Source organism: Hyperolius riggenbachi, chromosome 8, assembly GCF_040937935.1.
Source record: "Hyperolius riggenbachi isolate aHypRig1 chromosome 8, aHypRig1.pri, whole genome shotgun sequence".
In the NCBI taxonomy this organism is placed as follows: Eukaryota; Metazoa; Chordata; class Amphibia; order Anura; family Hyperoliidae; genus Hyperolius; species Hyperolius riggenbachi.
This window is the reverse complement of record NC_090653.1, coordinates 45,762,477-45,781,123: the sequence shown is the minus strand read 5'-3', so window position 1 is coordinate 45,781,123 and position 18,647 is coordinate 45,762,477. Positions and strand designations below refer to the sequence as shown.

The 18,647-nt window shown below is 45.6% G+C and overlaps 1 pseudogene; it reads right to left on the bottom strand.

The window, feature by feature from the left end:
• Positions 1 to 18,647, bottom strand: part of LOC137528785 (regulator of G-protein signaling 3-like) — a 148,539-nt pseudogene that overhangs the window by 83,637 nt on the left and 46,255 nt on the right.

The following is an 18,647-nucleotide window of genomic DNA, read 5'->3' as shown; positions in this document are numbered from 1 at the left end:
GTAAGTGGCTGACTCAGTCCTGACTCAGACAGGAAGTGACTACAGTGTGACCCTCACTGATAAAAAATTCCAATTATAAAACACTTTCCTAGCAGAAAATGGCTTCTGAGAGCAAGAAAGAGGTAAAAAGGGGTATTTGTTATCAGTGAGAGGGTCACACTGTAGTCACTTCCTGTCTGAGTCAGGACTGAGTCAGCCACTTACATACCTGATATTTAACTCTTTCAGGCAGAGAAAGGAAAAAAAGGAACACAGCATAGTTATTTGTGTGCTAGGCACTGTACATACACATGTCTATCTCATCATGTCACATGTCACTTCGGGTATCCTTTAACTAGGCCTCAATTTCCAAGGAAAACATTTATTTGTTACAGCTAATACAAATCCTGCAATAAATCTGCAGTGTGTCTACTTCCGGCTTTCATGGAAGCAGACATATTGTTAGCATCCTGTATTTACAAAGGAGCTGCTCTGCCATAGCAGAGAAGATTCCTGAGCTGACACAGCTGAGAGATCAAATTACAGCGGTGATTATTCACAGATGAGGGGGAATTAGACAGAGTAAGCTCTCTAAATACATACAGGGTACATTTCTCTCTGTTGTCCTTGTGTCCAGGTCCACTTTTAGGTGGCCACACACACACCTTACAATTTTTATATTCTTTTCAATTCATGAATTACAATCAAATTTTAACAATTGTGACATTTAAAAAAATCTGACCAATTTTCCCCAATTATGAAAATAAACGATTGAAAACTCTGAAAAAACTGCTTAAGTTTTTAAATCAAGAATTTGACAATCCATCCTACACTATTCAATTTTCACAAAGATTGATTAGAAAAATCCACCACTCCAGATCAACATTTATCGAAAAATAAAAGGGGAAATTTGGTCAAATTAAAAAAAAATAAAAATCTTTCTGTACAACCGTTTATATTGAATTGCTGTAAAATTGGATCATTTTAATGAAAAGTATGTGGCCACCTTTAAAGCAAACCTGTAGCAAAAAAACCCTTATAATTGTATGTGTAGTACGAATAACGAATAGAACATTAGTAGCAAAGAAAAAAATATTTTTATTTTCAGTTGTATAGCTTTTTTTCCCCCTTCTTTTTTAAACATTGCCTCATTCTGTCATATTAGCAATTTAGAAATCCCACTCCGTCTTTTAAGCTATAAAACAGAGCAAGAATAATGACCCTTTGAATCTTCCTGTAGTAGAAGCTTATCTCAACGCCAATAGGCGGCGGCTGGTCGCAGTGGTCTTTCCATGGAAACGGCCTCTGTGAACAGCCTGCGAGCCGCCGATCGCGACTCGCAGGCAAAATGTAAACACGCGGGGAAGAAATCCCCGGTGTTTACATGGCACTGCGCTGCTGTCACAGCAGCACCATAAATGAGATTGGCGATCCCCGGCCTCTCATTGGCCAGGGATCGCTGGCATCTGATAGGCTGAAGCCTATCAGAGGCGGTACAGGACGGATCGCTGTCCTGTACCGCCTACCTTGGGCAGGAGAGGGAGGGAAGGAGATGGAGGGGGGAATAGCGCTGCGGAGGGGGGCTTTGAGGAGCCCCCCCGCTAGGCGAAAGTGAGCGGCGGCGATCAGACCCCCCCAGCAGGACATCCCCCTAGTGGGGAAAAAAGGGGGGGGGGGGGTCGAAGTCTGATCGCCCTGCCTGCCACACGATCTGTGCTGAGGGGCTGAAGAGCCCACCCAGCACAGATCATTGAAAATTCCTGCGGTACTTAAGTGGTTAAAGGACAGCTGTAGTGAGAGGTGTATGGAGGCTGCCATGTTTATTTCCTTTTAAGCAATACCAGTTGCCTGGCTGTCCTGCTGATCCTCTGCCCCTAATACTTTTAGCCATAGACCCTGAACAAGCATGCAGCAGATCAGGTGTTTCTGACATTCTTGCCAGATCTGACAAGATTAGCTGCATGCTTGTTTCTGGTGTTAATCACTACTGCAGCCAAATAGATTTTTCGCTACAGGTTAGATTTAAAGGACCATAATTGCGAAAACCGTAACATTTAAAATACATGTTAAAACATTCAGATAAGTAAATTCCTTCCATATTCAAATTATCTATACATGACTTTTCTCCTATGTTGCGGTCACGTATAGTAGGTAGTAGAAATCTGAGATAACGGACAGGTTTTGGAGTAGCCCATCTTCTCATGGGGGATTCTCTAGGTTTTCTTTATTTGCAAAAGCATTTAGTGCTTTTTCCAACTGCCAAAAAAGTGTGCAGCGAGCAGGGAGGCTGGCCAGCATCTTTGTATAAATACTTTTCAGGGAATGTCTTCATAAAGACTTAAGGCCTTGCTGAGAATCCCGCATGAAGAGATGGATTAGCCCAAAACCTGTCGGTAATGTCAGATGTTTTTTACCTGCTGTAAGTGACAGCAACATAGGAGAAAAGTAATGTATGGCTCATTTTACTCGGGAAGAAATGTACTTCTAATTTGTATGTGTGCACATGTATTTTAAAGTGTACATGTGTTTTCATGATAGTGGCCTTTAAGCCACGTAATCACTGATTAACCATTTGCCATGATCATTTCACTTGCTGCAATGTATAGAAGTGCCAGAACAGCCTGCCAGTCTCAGCTGTTCCTTGGTATGATGCACAGGGTGACATCAATGCCCACTCATCCCAGCCTCAGGCCCATTACTCTCATAGGGGCTGATTCACAAAGCTTTTCTCACCTCTATGGGCTCGATTCAGTAAACGGTGCTAACCCAGTTAGCACGCCTAAAGGCTTTGGGCGTGCTAACTAGAGTGCTAAGTAGTTAGCACATACAAACTACTTAGCACATGCAAACCGTAGTTAGGACATGCAAACTACTACTTAGCACCGTGCTAATTAGGGTGCTAAGCGCCATGCTTAGATACCCCTGGTCTTGCTAATTATGATCTTGTAAAAGATAGAATATTTGGAAATTTAAATTCAATCTGAGCTCTATATATTATGTGACGATCATTATATTATTGTTAACAATACCTCTCATCTTCCACAGTGATAATTGATGCTGAAGCTACTGTTGGAAAAGTTAGGAGGCGCACTGCTACACTGCATATTCTGTCATATGATGCTTTACTTTGTTGAATAAACACAGATTTTTTTTAAAAAAACTTGGGTGCTAAGTAGTTTACATGTGCTAACTACGGTGCTAAGTAGTTTGCATGTGCTAACTACGGTGCTAAGTAGTTTGCATGTGCTAACTACGGTGCTAAGTAGTTTGCATGTGCTAACTACGGTGCTAAGTAGTTTGCATGTGCTAACCACTTCGCACGTGCAAAGCATATTAGCACATGCAAAGTGGCTTTTCACTGGCATGCTAACACTTAGCACCCTTTTCTGAATCAAGCCCTATCTCACCTTACTTATTAAAGAGGAACTCCAGTGAATATAACGTAATAAAAAAGTGATTCATTTTTACAATAATTATGTATAACTGATTTAGTCAGCCCATTGTAAAATCTTTCCTTTCCCTGATTTACATTCTGGCATTTACCACATGGTGACATCTTTACTGCTGGCAGGTGATGTCAGTGGAGGAAGATGCTGCTGGCTTTTTTGGCAGTTGGAAACAGCTGTTATTTCTCACAATGCAACAAGGCTCCCACAGTGTGATGTCAGAACACTGTGGGAGGGGTTTCACCACAATATCAGCCATATAGACCCACCTGATGATCCGTTTGTGAAAAGGAAAATATTTCTCATGGGAAACGGGGTATCAGCTACTGATTGGGATGAAGTTCATTTCTTGGTTACGGTTTCTCTTTAACTCACAATAAATTTCTCCTTAAATGACTTAAAAAGCGGAACTGAACTCAAAACTTCCACTCTGCTCTAAAAGATAAGCAACAGCATAATGACCTTTAGGGCTGGAAATCACTAGAGCGATTTTCTTAGCATTTAGGGAGCGATTCAAACTGCTAGCGATTTCCCTAAACACTCTGCTAATGTTAATGGATGGGCCAAAATCCACTGGAGGGATTGCGATTACCAAATCGCTACACATGCAGCATTTTTAGCGTTAGCGGTTCTGCCATGTAAAGTATATAAATGTTGGCGTAATCGCTCATCAAAACCTACACAGAGCGATATTTCTAGCGTTTTTAAATCACTGCACACTGTAAATAAATTAAAATTAATTGAAAGGACCAATCAGAATTAAGAATGCTAATCGCTAATAATTAAAATCGCTTCCAAAACGCTCATGAAATCGCTTATAAAACGCTCATACAAAATGCTAGCGATTGCGATTAGCGATAGCGTTTTGTAGTGGGTTCCAGGCCTCACAGAAAATCGTTTCTTTGTTACAGCTGATACAAATGCTGCAATAAATCTGCAGTGTGTCTACTTCCTGCTTTCATGGAAGAAGACATAGGATTAACATCCTGTGTTTACACATTAGCTGCTCTGCCTTGGCAGGCAGCTGACACAGCTGATAGATCAGATTACAGTTGTGATTAGTCACAGATGAGGGGGGAATTAGAAAGGCTAAACTCTCTAAATACATACATGGTGCATTTCTCTTGGTTTTCTTTCTATCCTGTGCAAGAGTTCAGGTCCTCTTTAAGAGAAGTATTTTGGAGAGCTCATGCTTACAGGCATTTCAGATGTGGAATTCTCTACCTTTGGCTTCATCTATTTTGGGCTATATCCTCCTCCTTCCCGTCTCCCAGTCTTCGTATTTCTATAGCTGGATTTTCTGAGACGCTGGATTTTTTTGCCTTTATAGTGGTGTTATACCTGCCTTCTTGGGAAGCTGCCTGTTACTGTAGTCTCCTCAGGCTAGTTCTTAATTGAGGTTGGGTACTTCCTAAAAAAGGCTTCTTAGCATGTGAGCTACTTATTTTCTCCCCTCTAGAATCTCGGGATAGACCCCTTCAGCGATTTATACGGGGAACTGCTATCCTAGATTCAACTTAATTCTACACATAGGAGTTATTATGGGAATTTTTAGTATCACTCCATTCCTTAGCCTAGTTATAAACACTATAGGTAGTCCCTGGTTAGAAAACAAGACACTGTGCTACCTTTAAGCCTCTTCTGCCTTCAGTGTCCCCCTCTTTGCCACCTCTGCCTCCCTTGCACCTCCAGTGTCCACCTCTGTATCACCTCTGCCCCCTGTGCCTCCAGGGTCCCCCTCTGTACCACCTCTGCCTCCAGTGTTTCCCTCTGTACAACCTGTCCCCCTGTGCCTCCAGTGTCCTGTTCTGCACCACCTCTGCCTCCAGTGTTACCCTCTGCACCACCTCTACTCCCCTGTGCCTCCAGTGTCCCCCTCTGTACCACCTCTGCCCCCAGTGTCCCCCTCTGTACAACCTGTCCCCTGTGCCTCCAGTGTCCCTCTCTGTACCACCTCTGCCCCCTGTGCCTTCCAGTGTCCCTCTCTGTACTACCTAAGTCCCCTTGTGCCTCCAGTGTCCCCCTCTGCACCACTTCTGAACTCTTGTGCCTCCAGTGTCCCCCTCTGCACCACTTCTGAACTCTTGTGCCTTCAGTGTCCCTCTCTGTACCACCTCTGCCCCCTGTGCCTCCAATGTCCTGCTCTGCACCACCTCTGCCCTCCTGTGCCTCCAGTGTCCCTCTCTGTACCACCTCTGCCCCCGTTTGCCTCTCTGTACCACCCCTGCCCTCCTGTGCCTCCAGTGTCCCTCTCTGTACCACCTCTGCCCCCCTGTGCCTCCAGTATCCTTCTCTGTACCACCTCTGCCCCCTGTGGCTTCAGTGTCCCCCACTTCTCGTTAGCAATAGCTTCACAAAAGTAAGAATGTCAGAGGGCAGCGATTTGGGGGCAGTATAGGACAAACAAATAGCCTCAGTTCACACAGTGGGCAGCCCCGGCGCCCACTATTTAGTGGCCGCACAAATAAGCTTGAGGTAAGATGGCTATGTTATTAAGATTAGTTGCCCGGCAGGGGGGGTGTTAAGGTTAGGCGCCCTCTGGGGTGTGGCGTTAAGGTTAGGCACCCATTAGGTGGTTGGGCACGACCAGAGAGGAATTAAGGTTAGGTACCCTTGGGGGGGCTTAAGGTTAGGTGCCCAACAGAGAAGAGTGGAAGGGTTAAAGTTTGGCACCCCCAGGTAAGGGGGTTCAGGTTAAGCGCCAACCGTGAAAGGGTTAAGGTTAGGCACCCACCGGGTTAGGGTTAAGGTTAGGCACCCACCGGGTTAGGGTTAAGGTTAGGCACGACCAGTGAAGGATTAAGGTTAGGCATCCACCAAGAAAAAATACGCTTAGGCACCTTCCCAGGCAGGAGGGATCTAAGATTAGGTGCCCAAAGAGGAAGGGTTAAGGTTAGGCACCACCAGGTGAGGGGGTTAAGGTTAGGCACCCACTGGGAAGGCGTAAGGTTGGGCACGACCAGGGAAGGATTAAGGTTAGGCACCCTTCGGGGTGATGTTAAGGTTAGGCACCCAATGGGGAAGAGTTAAGGTTAGGCACCATCAGGAAAGGGGGTTAAGCTTACGCATCCACCAGGTGGGGGTTAAGGATGGGGCACCACCAGGGGAGGGTCCTGTGTGAGAATAGGGAGAAGTTAGGTCATAGCAAAATATCAGTAAATATTACCAATGTTTCACTATATAATTTTTTAAAAAATAAATCTACTGATATCCTACTACCCCGATTTCCTGCGCTCATTAAACCAAAAATAGTTTTTGGTAAACCCTGCGCCCAAATTAGCCTACGGCCATGGGCGTCCGCAGAAAATTTTCCAGAAGGGGAGGAGCCAATATGGGGGGAAAGTTGTGCAGTGCACGTAGCGTGCCATGCCAAAAAATGGAAGTAATAGTGTGGCACGCAGCGTCAAAAATGGACATGGCCATGGACCAGGATGTGGGTGTGGTCATAGGTGTAGCCAAAATTACATACATTTCGCAATGGTAGAACATTAGACTAGGACTATAGTAGGAATTAGATTGTGAGCGCCTCCGACACAGGAGCCCCCTAGTTTAGGTAGTGACAGGGACCCCCTCAGTTTAGGTGGTGACAGGTGCCCCCCAGTTTAGGTAGTGACAGGGACCCCCACTCTCCATCGTCCCAGGGTCAGTCCTCAGAATTAGCCGGCGACCAGTGAGAGTGGGCGCACGGTACCCTTGTGGACACCGCCACGAACTGGGGGGGTCCGCCCCATTTTGCCCAACGTGCAGACGCCCATGCTTGTGGCACTTTTGAATGTACGCAGAGTGGCAAAAGGCAGGCAGAGATGTGAGGACAGTAAGGTTCCTTCTATGCAGTCTTACTGTCTTTTTAGTGTTGATAGAGGCTTTTAGTGGCCCCCTGTAAGGGAAAGCTATGGCGAAAAATTGAAAATACATGTGTACACATACATCTAAGATGTCCTTTTGTTACAGAGAAATATGCACTGGCTGTCACTGGCATGGCACCGCTAGTGGATTTCCGATGGGTCTCATATCATAGTTGTGACGGCATTAGGTCTTGCGTGTTGCAACCCACGCACAGTCAAAACTGGCCCTTACGCCTTCTCTCTGTTCAGCTGTGCTGTCTGGAGTTTTGCGATCTGTATCTCTGTATCTAAGCATCTAGTGACTGGGCCCATAACCTGATGGAGCAGAGCGGTCTGTACACGCAGATAGGCAACCTAGTATAAGAAGTTAGAACTCTTTACTGAAGAAAAACATGCAGAGATACTGTAGATCATACCAGGGCTGTGGAGTCGGAGTCGGAGCAATTTTGGGCACCCGGAGTCGGAGTTGGAGTCGCTGATTTCATAAACTGAGGAGTCGGAAGATTTTTGTACAAAATCCACAGCACTGATAAGTATTAGACTAAGGAGTCTGATTTGATTTGTCGGAGCCATTTTGGGTACCCGGAGTCGTGGTTTCATAAACTGAGGAGTCGGAGTTGGAGTCGGAAGATTTTTGTACCGACTCCACAGCCCTGGATCATACACCACCATCAGGAAATGCAGCTTACTTAGAACAGATAGGAACACAGAATGAATACAGGGAATAATAATCCCATAAAGATCCTCATCACATTTTACAGACAGTGACATCTTGTGGTTGCTTTACTATACTGCAGTTTAGGTAATAATCCTGTTGATACCTCTAACTCTCTCTACTTCATCCAAAATGTGTCACCTTTTAATTACCGTCCCTACTTCTGAAATGGCTTTGCTCATCGCAGAAAAAAACTGCCCTGTTCTAATTTAAATTTCTCATTAATTAAATCCTCAGCAGGTTGCACACAGGTCATCGAGCCATCTGGAGCGGAGTCATTACACACGTAATCCCCCCAAGATCTGGATCCCAAAAATCGCTCCAACGCTTTCGCTAGACATTTCTCAGAGGTTGTCATCCCAATGAGGCGTGTTTGTATTGCCTTTATTTAGAGATGTTTCCCTCTACCACACAACTGATCTTCATATTGTAAAAAAACCCAAAACAAAATAAAAAGTTATGTACTCGATTCTCTCTACTGGCTCGGAATTCCCCCACGGATTCCATTATGCGGTAGTACAATGCTTCCCGGAGGAGCTGTTTACGAAAATACAGTCAACATGCATCGCAACCAAAGTCTGGAAAGTGTTTATGATGGCTGCACCTGTGCACTGAGCCTCGTACTAAAGGATACAACAGCACAAATCAATTCAAGACAAGACATTTATATTGTGCTTTTCTCCCGGCGGACTCAAAGCACCAGAGTTGCAGCCATTATGACGCGCTCTATAGGCAGTAGCAGTGTTAGGGAGTCTTGCCCAAGGTGTCCTCACTGAATAGGTGCTGGCTTACTGAACAGGAAGAGCCGAAACGCAAACCCAGGTCTCCTGTGTCAGAGCCCTTCAAGCGGACCCAAAGCAAACATTTTTTTTTAATTCAAAATATTTAGTTGCACCACTCTGACACATACAAAGATAAATAAACACTCCTTCAAGCCTATGAGCATTTCAGTGCATGCTTTTCAACCTTCTCTTTACATAACTAGGGTTATACTGGGGGCAGCCATTAGCGATTCCTCCATTGCTGGACACCATCTACTCCACCAGTTTGCTGGATTCTGGTTCCTCCAATAAATGTAAAATATTTTATATTTGTCATCATGCAGCTGAAAAAAGGCTACTATTTATTATTATAATTTCGAAAATAGATTTTATTTCTGAAATCTTGTATTTTTAATTTGGGTCCACTTTAAGCAGTGCACTATCCTGCCACTAATACAAGTTGGTATCTAAACAGGAGTAGGAAGAAAAGCACAACAGTCAACCCCCCCAAAAATTATTTTATTATTGATTTACATAGCGCCAACATCTTCCGCAGCGCTGTAGAATAGCGTACAGGGTATAACAAAACAAAGTATACCCTGGAATATGGAATTCAGTTCCGAGCACCACATTACAAAAAAGATATTGCAGTTTTAGAGCAGGTGCAGAGACGAGCAACAAAATTGATACGTGGGATGGAAGGTCACACTTATCAAGAAAGGTTAGATAAACTGGGTTTATTTAGTCTAGAGAAAAGACGCCTTAGAGGGGATCTAATTAACATGTATAAATACATCAGAGGGCAATATAATAGCTTGGCGGATGAGCTTTTTGTCCCTAGGCCTTCTCACAGGACTAGAGGACATGATCTGCGCATGGAGGAAAAACGTTTTAGCCATTTATTTAGGAAAGTGTTCTTTACAGTAAGAGTGATTAAGATGTGGGATGCATTGCCACAGGAAGTCGTTATGGCAAACTCTATACCTGCATTTAAAGGGGGCTTAGATGCTTTCCTTGCGTTGAAAGACATCCATGGCTACAATTACTAGGTAATGCCTAATGATGTTGATCCAGGGATGTTATCTGATTGCCATCTGGAGTCGGAAAGGAATTTTTCCCTTTTGGGGCTAATTGGACCATACCTTGTGGGGGTTTTTTCGCCTTCCTCTGGATCAACAGGGATATGTGAGGGAGCAGGCTGGTGTTGTACTTTATACTGGTTGAACTCGATGGACGTATGTCTTTTTTCAACCAAAATAACTATGTAACTATGTAATACAAACAGTTGATACAAGAGGAGAGGGTATAACAGCTAAAGCAGTGAAGACATTAACAACATATTTTACACAGAGGTGGGAGGTAGGTACACCCATTACACAGCATCGTGAGACGAAAGGGAAGAGGGCCCTGGCCTAAAAGGCCTCACAGCAGTGGTCTTCAAACTAAGGCCCGCGGGCCGAATGTGGCCCCCTGAGGCTTTTTTACCGGCCCCCCACACACAAAAGGTATTATAGATGCTGTCAGCTACATCTTTAAATATTGGTGGTCTGCATATAGAATGAAGCCAGAAAGCAGCAATTCGCTGGTTTCCAATCAAATTCCACATCAGGTGACACTGCTGTCCAATAGGACTGGAGGTTGTCACTTGGGTAAGCTTCACTGTCTGGTGCACAAAGACTTCTACATCATTTTATGTATACTCCGGCCCCCCAGCAGCCTGAAGTATGTTGACCCGGCCCTCGATCCAAATCGTTTGGGGACCCCTGCCTTACAGTCTAAACATTTAAGGTATAGGACAGTAAGTAAAGGGATGCTGTGTATGGGGTGGTAGAAATGGTGGTTAGTGGGCAGGCTCCTAGGTAGGACAGTATGCTTGCCTGAAGAGGGGAGTTTTCAGATTGAGCCTAAAAAAAAGTAAGTGTGGGTGAGTGGCAGATGTGTTGAGGGAGAGTGTTCCAGAGGAGGGGAGAGGATCGAGAGAAGTCTCGTAAGCGGGAGTGGGAAGAGGTGATCAGGCAAGAAGACAGAAGGATATCGTTAGCAGAGCGGAGATTGCGTGTAGGATGGTATCTGGAAATAAGTTGATTAAGATAGGAAGGAGCTACGTTGTGGAGAGCTTTGTAGGCAAGAGTATTTTAAATTGTATCCTTTGTGTAACTGGCAGCCAGTGAAGGGACTGACAGAGGGGGCTTGGGCTGGAAAAGTGGGAGGAGAGGTGGATGAGTCGTGCAGCAGAGTTCATAACAGACTCTAGCAGGGCTAAACAGTTGTCAGGGAAACCGCAGAGCAGAGAGTTGCAATAGTCTAGTCGGGAAATGATCAGGGCATGCACCAGAAGTTTGGTAGTGTCCTGTGTTAGAAAAGGGAGGATGCGGGAGATGCTTTTTAGGTGGAGGCGACAAGAGGAGGAGAGTTTGTCAATGTGTGGTTTGAATGAGAGACTGGAGTCCAAAATTACACCTAGGCAGCGAGCCTGGGGGACAGGCGATATGGAAGTGCCATCAACAGAAATAGAGACGTCTGGCAGGGGCATAGAGTTGTGAGGTGGGAAGACTACTATTTCAGTCTTGTCCATATTGAGTTTTAGAAAACGGGTGGACATGATAGAGGTGATGGCATTGAGACAGTCTGGGACACGAGCTGTTATAAACTGTATATTGCCAATACACATCTCCAGGTGGCAGGATAATGTAATGCATAGGGTCCCAGGTTAACAACTGACCCAGGGAACTATCTGCACAGAGTTTTTATGTTCTTCCTTATTTGTGTGGGTTTCCTCCAGGCACTCCGGTTTTCTCCCAAATTCCAAAACATACTGGTAAGTTAATTGGCTCCCTTTTAAAACTGGCCTCAGACTAAAGCTGGCCACTAACTGTCCAATTTCTAGTGAAAAATAGTTTGAGCGATCAGAAATTCTGATCGGATTGGTTGAAAATAATCTCAGTTGATGGGCACAATCCATTATGAACGATTATAAAAATAGTCGTCCGATTGGATTTTTGTCAAACCAAAATATGGATTTTCTTGATTGGTTGTGATAGATAGGAAGCAAAGATTGGTTCGTTGATGGTGCAGTGAACGATTTTTCTTCCAATCAGAATTTCTGATCGCTCAAACAATTTTTCGCTAGAAATTGGACCATTAGTGGCCACCTTAAGGTAGGAACAGTAGACTAGGACTATGGTAGGATTAGAGTGTGACCACCTCTGAGCACAGTTAGTGACATGACTGTGTACTCTGTAAAGTGCTGCAGAAGATGTGAGTGCTATACAGTAAAAATATGCAACAATAACAGCTAATAATAAAAAGAAATGTGACCAATCACCATACAACATGGAAGAAATCAAATAAAAATAAAACAAGAGTTCATTTTTAGGCATGGAATTGGCAGCTTCTGTCTGTATCTTGTTGGGAATATAGTAAACATCACTGATAATCAAATTACAGCCATAAATATTTTCCTGGCAGAATACAACTTCTGAGAGCAGAGGGAGATAACATGCATGAACTACTGACTTTTTTCTAACTCTGGGACACATAATAGGCTGCCACTGAGCAGAGGCAACTAAATATTCTATCTACTTTGTAGATGCTTAAATATAAAAAAAATGGGATATCTAAAAAAAAAAGTCATTTAAGGAGTAGGAGGAAATATACAATTGTTTTATTTCATCAGTTTATTTTCAATTCGGGTTCACTTTAAAAAGAAAATGTGAAAATAGCATAAAGAATAAAATGAATGGCGCCTCTGTACACAATACTAGGTAGGGAAGTTTACCGTTTTCGTGTCCATACACTTGCACTCCAAAATTGATAGCAAAGGCAGATAAAATTCCCAGACGAAGGTGTGAAACTGACGGAAAAACTCCATCATCAAATACAAGAAAAGTCACTGAGATAAAAGGTTCAGAATGCACCCAGACCACATGCAGGTACTCATTACTACTCGAATGTCGCTTCATGTATACTTTAACACCTGCCTGTCATTCTGGTTTTCTTTTTTTGGAGCTTTTTTTTTTTTTTTTTTAAACAGTTGAATTGTCTTTTGTAATATCAGCATGGCCACTTGTTTCCATCCCTCTGGTAATACGAAGCAATGTGAGGATTGCTGCTAAACTGGATAAAAAACCACCGTCCACCACGCCCACACCCAGTATTGCCCCGGGGCAACCACCCTCACAGGCACCTGCGCTATTCTGGGTCCTGGCGATCTGTCTCTGTCAAAACTAAAAATACACACAGGACAAGTTATGTGGGGGGGGGGGGGGGGGGGGGGCGCTAGCTGTTTTTATTTTTTTATTTTTAACACACATGTTCCTTTATGCTCACAGTCACTGTAAAATATTTTGAGAGTCAAAGACTTTTATTACCTGTCTAAATAAACAGCAAGCAGGGGAGTGACCCAAATACACAGTATTGTCATTCTAGTATAGGTATTGTCACCTTGACACTGCCACATTGAATAGCCGAACCTCATGGTGTTCTTGTTGGTCGCTCTACAGTAGGGAGACAGGCTTATAGCTCCCTGCTGTCTGTGTCACCCTGCAGGAAGAGGGACAGGGTCACAGCTCCCTGCTGTCTGTGTCACACTGCAGGAGAAGGGATAGGCTCACAGATCCCCTCTGTCTGTGTCACCCTGCAGGAGGAGGGACAGGCTTATAGCTCCCTGCTGTCTGTGTCACCCTGCAGGAGGGACAGGCTCACAGATCCCCTCTGTCTGTGTCTCCCTGCAGAAGGGATAGGCTCATAGCTCCCTGCTGTCTGTGTCACCCTGCAGGAGAAGGGATAGGCTCATAGCTCCCTGCTGTCTGTGTCACCCTGCAGGAGAAGGGATAGGCTCATAGCTCCCTGCTGTCTGTGTCACCCTGCAAGAGGAGGGACAGGCTCACAGCTCCCTGCTGTGTCACCCTGCAGGAGGAGGGGCAGGCTCACAGCTCCCTGCTGTGTCACCCTGCAGGAGAAGGGATAGGCTCATAGCTCCCTGCTGTCTGTGTCACCCTGCAGGAGAAGGCTCATAGCTCCCCTATGTTTGTGTCACCCTGCAGGAGAAGGGACATGCTCATAGCTCCCTGCTGTGTCACCCTGCAGGAGGAGGGACAGGCTCACAGAGCCCCTCTGTCTATGTCTCCCTGCAGAAGGGATAGGCTCATAACTCCCTGCTGTCTGTGTCACCCTGCAGGAGGAGGGGCAGGCTCATAGCTCCCCTCTGTCTGTATCACCCTGCAGGAGAAGGGATAGGCTCACAGATCCCCTCTGTCTGTGTCTCCTTGCAGGAGAAAGGATAGGCTCATAGCTCCCTGCTGTGTCACCCTGCAGAAGAAGGGATAGGCTCATAGCTCCCTGCTGTCTGTGTCACCCTGCAGAAGGCGAGACAGGCTCACAGCTCCCTGCTGTGTCACCCTGCAGGAGGAGGGGCAGGCTCATAGCTCCCTGCTGTATCACCCTGCAGGAGGAGGGGCAGGCTCATAGCTCCCTGCTGCCTGTGTCACCCTGCAGGAGGAGGGGCAGGCTCATAGCTCCCTGCTGTCTGTGTCACCCTGCAGGAGAAGGGATAGGCTCATAGCTCCCTGCTGTGTCACCCTGCAGGAGGAGGGGCAGGCTCATGGCTCCCTGCTGTCTGTGTCACCCTGCAGGAGAAGGGATAGGCTCATAGCTCCCTGCTGTGTCACCCTGCAGGAGAAGGGATAGGCTCATAGCTCCCTGCTGTGTCACCCTGCAGGAGAAGGGATAGGCTCATAGTTCCCTGCTGTGTTACCCTGCAGGAGGAGGGGCAGGCTCATAGCTACCTGCTGCCTGTGTCACCCTGCAGGAGGAGGGGCAGGCTTATGGCTCCCTGCTGTCTGTGTCACCCTGCAGGAGAAGGGATAGGCTCATAGCTCCCTGCTGTGTCACCCTGCAGGAGAAGGGATAGGCTCATAGCTCCCTGCTGTCTGTGTCACCCTGCAGGAGAAGGGATAGGCTCATAGCTCCCTGCTGTCTGTGTCACCCTGCAGGAGGTGGGATAGGCTCTTAGCTCCCTGCTGTCTGTGTCTCCCTGCAGGAGGAGGGACAGGCTCACAGCTCCCTGCTGCCTGTGTCACCCTGCAGGAGGAGGGGCAGGCTCATGGCTCCCTGCTGTCTGTGTCACCCTGCAGGAGAAGGGATAGGCTCATAGCTCCCTGCTGTGTCACCCTGCAGGAGAAGGGATAGGCTCATAGCTCCCTGCTGTCTGTGTCACCCTGCAGGAGGTGGGATAGGCTCTTAGCTCCCTGCTGTCTGTGTCACCCTGCAGAAGGGATAGGCTCATAGCTATCTTCTGCCTGTGTCATCCTACAGGAGGAAGGACAGTCATAGCACCCTCCTGTGCCATCCTGCAGGAGGAGGATCAATCATAGGTCCTCCTGTGCCATCCTGCAGGAGGAGGATCGATCATAGGTCCTACTGTGCCCTCCTGCAGGAGGAGGATCAATCATAGCCCCCTGTTTGGTTGCCTTACAGGAGGAGAGTGAAATGTATGGCTTCCTTTTGTCTAAATTCCCGAACAAGAGCAAGGACAGACTCATGGAGTCACCCCATCACTAAACTTACCTTAAAAGACCCCGTAAAAATGAGAGAAGATTCTGTTTTGCCGCTGTCACTTTTGCTGTCCTCCTCTTCTTCCGCATGGTCTTTGGCGACGGTAAGCTCCACCCACTGCTGGACTTGTTCTTTTCCCGCAGAGGCTCCTCCCCGCCTCCCGTGTCCAAATGGGACTCACTGCGGGTCCGCCACATGGATCCGGGCACCCCCAGGGTTCTGGACTCAGAGACTTCCTCTTCATCGCTGTCACAGACCAAGTTACCAGCACTGTAGGAGCGTTCCACCCGCACCTCGGGACAGGAAGTGCAGGAACTTTGCGGGAGGCGGGGTCTGGGGCGTCAGCAGGGGGCTGTCTTCTGATGGCCGTGCGCTTCCAGTGTAGAGGGTTATCAGGATTGAGGCAGGTGTCACTGCCAGACTTGCGGAGCGGGTTAAACACGTGAAGCATCTGGAGAAGGAAGAGAAAACATGGTTTAGGATTACATGAAACCACAGTGCAGATATTAACCACTTCAGCCTTCAGTCGTTTTCACTTTATGCATCCGAGCAATGTTCACCTCCCATTCATTAGTCTATAACTTTATCACTACTTATCACAATGAACTGATCTATATCTTGTTTTTTCTGCCACCAATTAGGCTTTCTTTGGGGGGTACATTTTGCTAAGAGCCACTTTACTGTAAATGCATTTTAACAGGAAGAATAAGAAAAAAACCGAAAAAATTCATTTCTCAGTTTTCAGCCATTATAGTTTTAAAATAATACATGCCTCCATAATTAAAACTCACGTATTGTATTTGCCCATATGTCCCGGTTATTACCCCGTTAAAATTATGTCCCTATAACAATGTATGGCGACAATATTTTATTTGGAAATAAAGGTGCATTTTTTCCGTTTTGCTATATCACTATTTACAAGTTTAGAATAAAAAAAAAATATAGAAATATTTCCTCATTACATTGATATTTAAAAAGTTTAGACCCTTAGGTAAATATTTACATGTTTTTTTTTTATTATTGTAATTTTTTTTTATATTAAACATTTTATTTGGGTATTTTTGGGAGGGTGGGATGTAAACATTACTTTTATATTGTAAATGTGTGTTAAGTTTTATTTTTTTTACTTTTAGTTGTAGTTTTACTTTTTGGCTACAAGATGGCGGCCATGAGTTTGTTTACATGACGTCACTCTAAGTGTAACATACGCTTAGAGGGACGCAACAGCCAAAAAAAGCGGAGCTTCTGAGAGAAGCTGTCGCTTTTTCTGCGGGGGAGAGGAATCAGTGATCGGGCACTATAGCCCGATTCACTGATTCGTGGGCTAACGATCCGCGGCCGGGAGCGCGCGTGCACGCGCACGATCGGCCGCTGGAGCGCGCGGACGCGCACATGGCCTTCTGGGCGTAGCTAGTACGTCCAGGAGGCCAAAGTAGTTAAAGAGTAACTGTAACCAAGGATTTAACTTCATCCCAATCAGTAGCGGATACCCCCTTTCCCATGAGAAACCTTTACCTTTTCACAAACAGATCATCAGTGGGCTCTGTATGGCTGATATTGTGGTGAAACCCCTCCCACAGTGTGATGTCAGGACCGAGGACCTGGCAGTTTCCCGTCTGTGAATCTCATTGCATTGTGGGAAATAACAGCTGTTTCCAGTTGCCAAGCAGCCTTTTCCAACTGCCATTTCCCTCTGTGCATATGTAGATCTATAAAAAAAAAACAACCTTTTAGCTTAGGACATTGTTAGGGGTACGGTTATAGATAATGGCTGACACGGCTGTCCCCATGAAAGACAGGAGAGCCATCATTGGCTGGCAGAGGGAGGGAGGGGCTGCAATAAAATAAATCAAAAAATAGATACATTTATAAAAAAAAAAAAAAAAAATAAACAAATAAATATATTTGTTTAAAAAGAAAACAAACATCCCTGCACTGATTAGACCCTACCAACAGAAATCTCTGTTGGTGGGCAGAAAGGAAGGGGGGTCATTTGTGTGCTGAATTGTATGGCCCTGCAGCGAGGCCTTAAAGCGGCAGTGGCCTAATTAGCAAAAAATGGCCAGGTCACTGGGCCGGGGGGGGCGCGGGGGTGTTAAGACCGCGGTCCTTAAAGGGAACCTTAACTGAGACTTCTTTCCATGGACATCACCTGCCAGCAGTAAAGAGGTCACCATGTGATAAATGTCAGATTGTAAATCAAGGTGAGGAAAGATTTTACAATCAGTAAACACCGACTAAATAATTTATAAATAATTATTGTAAAATGGAGCACTTTTTTTCATTACGTTATTTTCACTGGAGTTCCTTTCCTGCTTTCAGAAGTGTTTGCACACTACACAGAAGTTTTATAACTTTTAATTAGTTTTCAGAAGAACTGGTGCAGTCTCATAGCAGAGATAAAGCACTGATTTAATATCCTGCGCAATGGAAAAAATAAATGAATAAATAGCGAACACAAGCAAGTTCTAAGTAGGATTAGTACTATATATATATGCACGTTTATTTCATCATGTCACACACCACTTCAAGCATCCTTTAGGGCCCGTTTCCACTATCGCGAATCCGCATGCATTCTCCGCATGCGGATTCGCACAGCCAATACAAGTGGATGGGCCTGTTTCCACTTGTGCGGAGCGTTTTTGTGTGCGGGGAAAATCTGCACGGCAGACCCCTCAGAATTCGCCTGCGTGTGGAATGCAGGCGAATCGCACACCATGTATTTAATAGGGAAATCGCATGCGTTTTCCCCATGCGTTTTTTGCCGCGATTTCGCATGCGATTTCGCATAGGTACCCATGTTAATTCACACAGGCAGTGACACGGTTAAAATTGCATACTTACTACCCTATGCGAAATCGCATGCGAAATCGCGGCAAAAAACGCATGCGGAGTCGCACCCGCATGCGATTTTGCCTGCGGTGATTCGCCGGCGATTCCGCAACGCAATAGTGGAAATGAGCCCTTATGCTGTGAATGCAGCGTATCGTCCTATTCTAGCAGCATTAGTGTTTAGCCAGCCTGCTGTGATGAAATGGACACTTTGATAGGTAAACACAGAAATGTCTGTACATACTCAGGCACACAGAGGCGTATGAATGAAAAGACAAGGTGCAGACAGGACAGGGGACAGCTGAGGCAGGCAGGTGCTGTGAGGTAAAAGGAGAGAAAGTTGTGTATATGCGGGTGGATGCTGACAGATGTACAAAGCAGGACAATCCCTCAGGGCAGGTCTGTATTACCCTGTCAGCAGCATCATGTTTGAGAGCGGTAATGAAATCCTAAACTTTTGTTACAAATATACTTTTGCGTTAACCACTTCTGTGTTAGAGCCTCAACCACAACC